At 31.7% G+C, this 6056-nt stretch overlaps 1 long non-coding RNA gene across 1 annotated transcript; it reads right to left on the bottom strand.

Moving 5' to 3' along the window:
* Positions 1 to 204: 204 nt before the first annotated feature.
* Positions 205 to 2679, bottom strand: LOC127738926 (uncharacterized). Its single transcript, XR_008000220.1, has 2 exons — positions 1387 to 2679; positions 205 to 872 (listed from the first exon to the last, which is right to left on the bottom strand). It is a non-coding gene; the product is annotated as an uncharacterized LOC127738926 (long non-coding RNA).
* Positions 2680 to 6056: the final 3377 nt, after the last annotated feature.

Consider the following 6056-nt stretch of genomic DNA (forward strand, 5'->3'; position numbering starts at 1 on the left):
GTTTTTTTAAGTGAATATTCATTTTCACCTTTTGCGAGTCTCGCTAATTTTTTAACAGATTCATATCTTGCATTTTGTTGAGCAAAATATACATTTTCATGCTGTTTTGAGCATGGTTATTTTATTTCAGTTCTTAGCAAGCCAGAATATTCACTTCCGAAATCCTCAACCCTCCCACACCTGATAATAAGGTTTAACAACTCGTTGGATATCGCTTGATATCAAATCTCATATTTAATTTCAATATATAAATAATAAACGAGCTTTAAGGACAACCTGCAATATAATAATAAATGAGACTTGATAAACCTATTAATATGTTTTCTTCATAATACAGACCACAACAGTGGAAACAGGAATGCATGTATATTTTTACTGGATTTAAGTCATATTTGAGGTACAAATGTCACAAGAAATATTTTCAAGAATAGATAGAAAAGATTACATGGTTTGTCCTATGATATTTGTAGGTAAACGAGGTATGAAAATAAAATAAGTAAAAAGCATATCCATACGATGATGGAAATAGAGGTAGATACAAGCAAAATGACTAATTTTTTTATGTTTTGTTTAAGCACTGAAATTGTTCTTGAAGATAATTGCATCACACCAATCATATGCTACGATTCTGTTTGTTCAGAGTCTTTATCTTTCCCAATAACTTTGCAGAGAATGGTGCTCATTTGGTTCCCATGATGACAGTTCTAGTGATTGTTGTAAGCCATGAGCATACCATGAATCCAAGTATTCTATTGTATGTTGGTTCAATTGTATTTGCTGGTCATTTAAAGATTGATCAATATGACTCAATGAAAGGATGTCACTCATATGTATTGTTTGTGCTTCTGTATCAAAAGTCCGTAAAGAGCTGTCTGAAAAATAATAAATGTAAAACAAAATCTTTTAATGGTTAAACGTAAAGAGACGCCGAAAAGGCTTTCATTTCCTTTTCCTCAGAAGTTTCAATTTCAAAGATTTTGGTATTTACGTCAAGATTGATTGAGTGTTTAACATCCAGTGGCAGATATTTCAAACGAATGAAAAGAAAATTGTGATAAACTTTATTTAGACTGAAACCAAACAGAAAAAAATCACTTAAATACATTAAGACGGCAACACAAAGTTTTCAACAATAGACAGGAGTCGACACAATGAGTCAAGGTCTAAAACTTCCCGAGTCTAAAACCTGCCTTAAAATAGTTGTTAAGGTATTTGTACATTCCGCACAGCCAAAAAAGGCCGCTCTTTAGAATGGGTTTATTTGTCCTGTCGGATGATATCTTTGGGTTCAGAAAAATTACAGTGAATGGTTTTCATTCATATTTAAGTATGAACATTTTTAATTTTTTTATCAAGAATTTTCGTTTTAAAATATCTTTAATATACCTGCGCGAGAAACATCTTTAGTAATATGATGTTTCTCTCGATCCACTGGACATCTGATCGATTTGAATCGTCTTTTCTTTGCCATCATTCTAATACACACTGCACAGAACATGTGTCCACAAGGCAAAATCAATGGATTGTGTACTTTGTCATCGTATTTTTCTAAACAAATAATACATGCATCATTTTCGTAGTACACATTATTGGTTTTTATCCCACTTTTAAAAGAAAACATTGATGGTTCATTCAGAGTACTCTGCGAACAATTTGAATCACAGCTCACCAAACTTCCCTCCGATAGGAAGAGTTCCGAATGCATGTTTTCAGTCGGATATCTGGGTTCTGAATAGTCACGAACTAGATGGCATTTTACACAATTTCCCATTTCAACATTCTTCTCAGATTATCTGTTAAAAAAAGACTGGCATTGTTATTTTGTTAGACGGAATTCAGAACTTCATCTTGAGTTCTTCTTATCTTAGAATGAACCGACTACAAGTAGTGTTTATCATATACCTGATTTCTTGGAAAATATCGTTCAAGGAAACCTATCTTTTCTTGAAATCCTTGCAACTTGAAAAATAACAGTGTAAAAAGCAAAGAAATCAAATAAGCTTCTCATTTCTCAAACTAGATTAAAAAAAACACACTTTTCATTTTATTAAATCATACAGATTTACTAAGATAAAGGATCAAACCATCTCATGGTGACTTAACATGGTTTTCTTTTTATTTTCGTTTTGAATTTTTTTGCTATTGTTTTTTCTTCCCTCGTTTGTTTTATTCTGTCCATATTTTTCTTTTCAATGATATTTCATTTGTTTCTCTTTAATTTGTGGCCACTCAAATAAAAAAATAACCTTTTTACCACGTGTAAACAATCCAATTTACCTTTTCTTCCAACGAGACAAAACGTATTACGACTGGAAATTATATACCTGCGAATATAAATTTGAAGAATATTTTGCCTTTTAAGTTTACTGCACTTACCCAATGCTTTATGAAGTATAATCAACATATATTCATAATTTAAATGTTCTTCCTTAATCAGATGTTTTTCTCAATAAGGAATAATTCGACGAATTTATTATTATTCTCCGAAAAAAACCAAAGAGGAACTTTAAAAAAGATTTGTGGTTTTATTAAATTTAAATAATCACAAGATCATGATCAGTGTGGGTTTGCAATATCTTGTTTTTCTTGTTTTCATTTCTAGGGCGTGACATAGTTTATGGTCTATCTTGTACAATATTTTTTATGAAGCAATTATGTCATAATTAAAAACATATATACAGAAAATACATTTTTTATTCACTATTTACTACTGACATCCTTTTAAAATGTAAATGTTTATTTGAACAATCTAAAATGGGATTGTCCTAATAGTATCGTTTAACCTTTTCTATATTTCCCCTTATTACGGTTAGTAAAGAATAACACAGTTTAACACGAATATAATATAAAAGGAAGTGTTTTTATAGTTCATGTTAATATAGTTGAAAATTTTCATTCATTTTTTCTTAACTATCAATTTCCTTTTCCTTTATTGGCTATTTAGATGTCATTTACCTTACAAATAGAACAATATCTATCATAACTTAGATATATCTTTACTACCTTGTTATAGATTTGAACATGAAAATGAAATTTAAAGTTTACGTATGACCCAGTATGGAAAAATCTGGGTTCAAAATCGGGAACTACATTTATAAAAAGAGGATTTTTGTTGTGTACCACTTTCGTGAAAGCAGACATTTTTTAGATACAGTTCCAACTCCCTCGTGTAAAATTAGCCGTTCATGATTTTGCCGTTTTAAAGCCATCTCATGTTTTCATGATGTACTTTGCTGCCTCACATTTGACAATACGATTTTCATAGTATCCAATAGAAAGAAAAAGATAACATTAATTTTTGACGACAAAATGTCACATCCAGATTTTAAAGGTTACCACCTGAGTAATTACCAATGGAAAAGAAGGATTCTGATGTATTAATTCACGACACAAGATCCTAAATACACCAGGCTAAAAAAGAACTGACAAAAACACGATGCAAGGAAACATCGATTTTAATTTCTGTTCTTTTTTTTTAAAGTCAAAGAGAGACAGACATCTACACGGAATATAAACTCATAACTCATTGAAAGTTTAAACCATACCTTAGTCTTAGTTTAATCCCCACCACATTATGTATGTGCCTGTCCAAAGTCAGGAACATGTATTTCCGTGATTGTCGTTTGTTGCTGTATATCAAATTTGTTTTTATTAAATGATATGTTTAATTGGCCCTAATATGCTAAAATCAGCATGACTAATATGGAGTTAAAGATCAACTCACTAGTTAATAAGTTTTTTCATACGGACCAGCTGTATCTACTTCCTGTCATACGGACTGGCTATACGGACCAGCTGTAGTTACTTCCTGCCATACGGACTGGCCATACGGACCAACCATATGTACTGTTTTGATTATTTAATAAAAGTGTTACGAACTTGCTGATTCTGTATCGGCCCTGTATTGATTCTCGGTCAGTTGTATTGGCCCTCGGTCCTTCCGCCCTCGGGACCTGAATCAATACATGGGCCAATACAGGATCAGCAAGTTAGTAACACTATATTCGTTCTTTATTTTGTACAGGCCGTTAGTTTTCTCGTTTGAATAGTTTAAGATTTGTCATTTTGGGGTCTTATATAGCTTGAAGGTCGTACAGTGACCTATAGTTGTTAACTTCTATGTCGTTTGGTCTCTGGTGGAGAGTTGTCTCACTGGCAAACACACCACATCTTCTTATCTTTATACATAGCACCGGTTGTAGCAGAATTCTTTGTTAAATGTTCAAATGCAATCAAAAATCATAAAAAGACGAACAGACTAGCAACAGTCAACAAAACAAAACACAGAAAACCAAAGATGGATCAACACGAGCCCCACAAAACACCGGGGATGAATAAAGGTTTCCCGGAAAGGTAAGCTATTCTAGATTCTTTGACGACATCATTTAAGATGTCCCTAAACAACTATTGTTAATAGAGTGTGACAAATCATGAATATAAAAAAAAAATGGCTGCGAAGGACATTCCAATTCCAATTCAAAATTGTAATTGAAGAGAAGCTTACAGGAAAATATGGAAAAGAGTGTATTGCATCACATGGCATATTTGAGTATTTGAGGGCCTGTATTATCTAATTTTTATGTCCTTCTTCTCTATTCTTTATAGATTTTATCCATTTTTTTCTATTATTTTTTTGCCAGTCATTCTGCACAATTTGCCTATTATTCTCTAATCTGTAAACCCCATCCGGACCCTGATAATTTTCGTCAAAAATAGAAAAAAATACAGAATACATATGATACATACCTGTTAATATTTTTGTTTATATTATTGTAATGAAAATATGGCCATTTTGAAACGGAATGTTTGTTAAGTAACAATACATTTTACGAACAGGGAAATACACCCACGAACATTTTCGGAAGAAAGTTTCAATAGGACTTAGACCTGCGTGTTCACAATTGCATATTGCGTCGGATATATCGACTTTGCTGAAAAAATACCTGTCATTCATCAATACTATACAATTACTGTGTTTTGAGGTAAATACGTGGATTTATTGAGTTTTAAAAAACTGATATTCACTGAGGACAACAACCAAATTGTATGTATATCAATGTTTTAAAAGTCAATTTAACCACATATTAACCGAAACAAAAGACATTTATGTTTTTATTAAAATAATGCACTATTATACCCCATTGGGGTTGATGATATACATGGTCCGAGAAAAAAAAAGTTTGAAAATTTTCAAATAACAATTATTTACCAAAATCATTAATTATTTTACCATTATTATACGCGTAGAAGCACGTGACGTTTAGCGTGAATATAACTTTTCTAGTATAAGCTGTTTTATATACTAATTCGTATAGAAAATCTCTAAAATCATACCATAATCGCTGTTCTCCACTTTTTATCTAACTGAAAAAGGCCTAGGATATTCAGTGATGGAAGACATTTGAACGAACGTAAAGTGGTTACACTAAAATTTGATTAAAAATTATTACATAATCAAAAATTAGCGACAACTAATAAAAAAAGGCCAGAAAACAAATAGAAAACAAGTTTATTGGTGGCGGTTGACGCCGGGGTGGCACACATGGGCTATGTCGCAGCGAGATTTTGTAGACGAATTTACCAGTAATAAATATAATAAATATACTATAAATATTTCCACTCAAACAATATTATGATTTTTTTGGACTTTAACCGCCTAAAAAGAGAAAGCAATAAATAAGAAATTATATGAAATATGTGCCAATTAATAATAACTTAAGTCAGAGACATATATACACATATGTGTATATATGTCTCTGCTTAAGTGCACAAGAATAATTGACTTAACAGAGGGGGTCTTAACAAGCTTTTCACCAATCGTGCGATTTCATAAGAAATTATTAAACTCTTAAAACATCTTCTTGTCTCAATGGACTTAAATTCCACGTCTCTGTTCATCAATCGAATAATGTGTTTTTATCCCATCATAATTTGTCCTCGAAACATGAAACAACAACCACTTCTATCCACACGTGCCATTTTAAACAGAATGAACGCAGCTGATATTAATCTGAGGAGAATGAAAGGCTCATATACCTTTTATATTCTAAGCTTGA

Source organism: Mytilus californianus, unplaced genomic scaffold (assembly GCF_021869535.1).
Source record: "Mytilus californianus isolate M0D057914Y unplaced genomic scaffold, xbMytCali1.0.p SCAF_4, whole genome shotgun sequence".
NCBI lineage: Eukaryota > Metazoa > Mollusca > Bivalvia > Mytilida > Mytilidae > Mytilus > Mytilus californianus.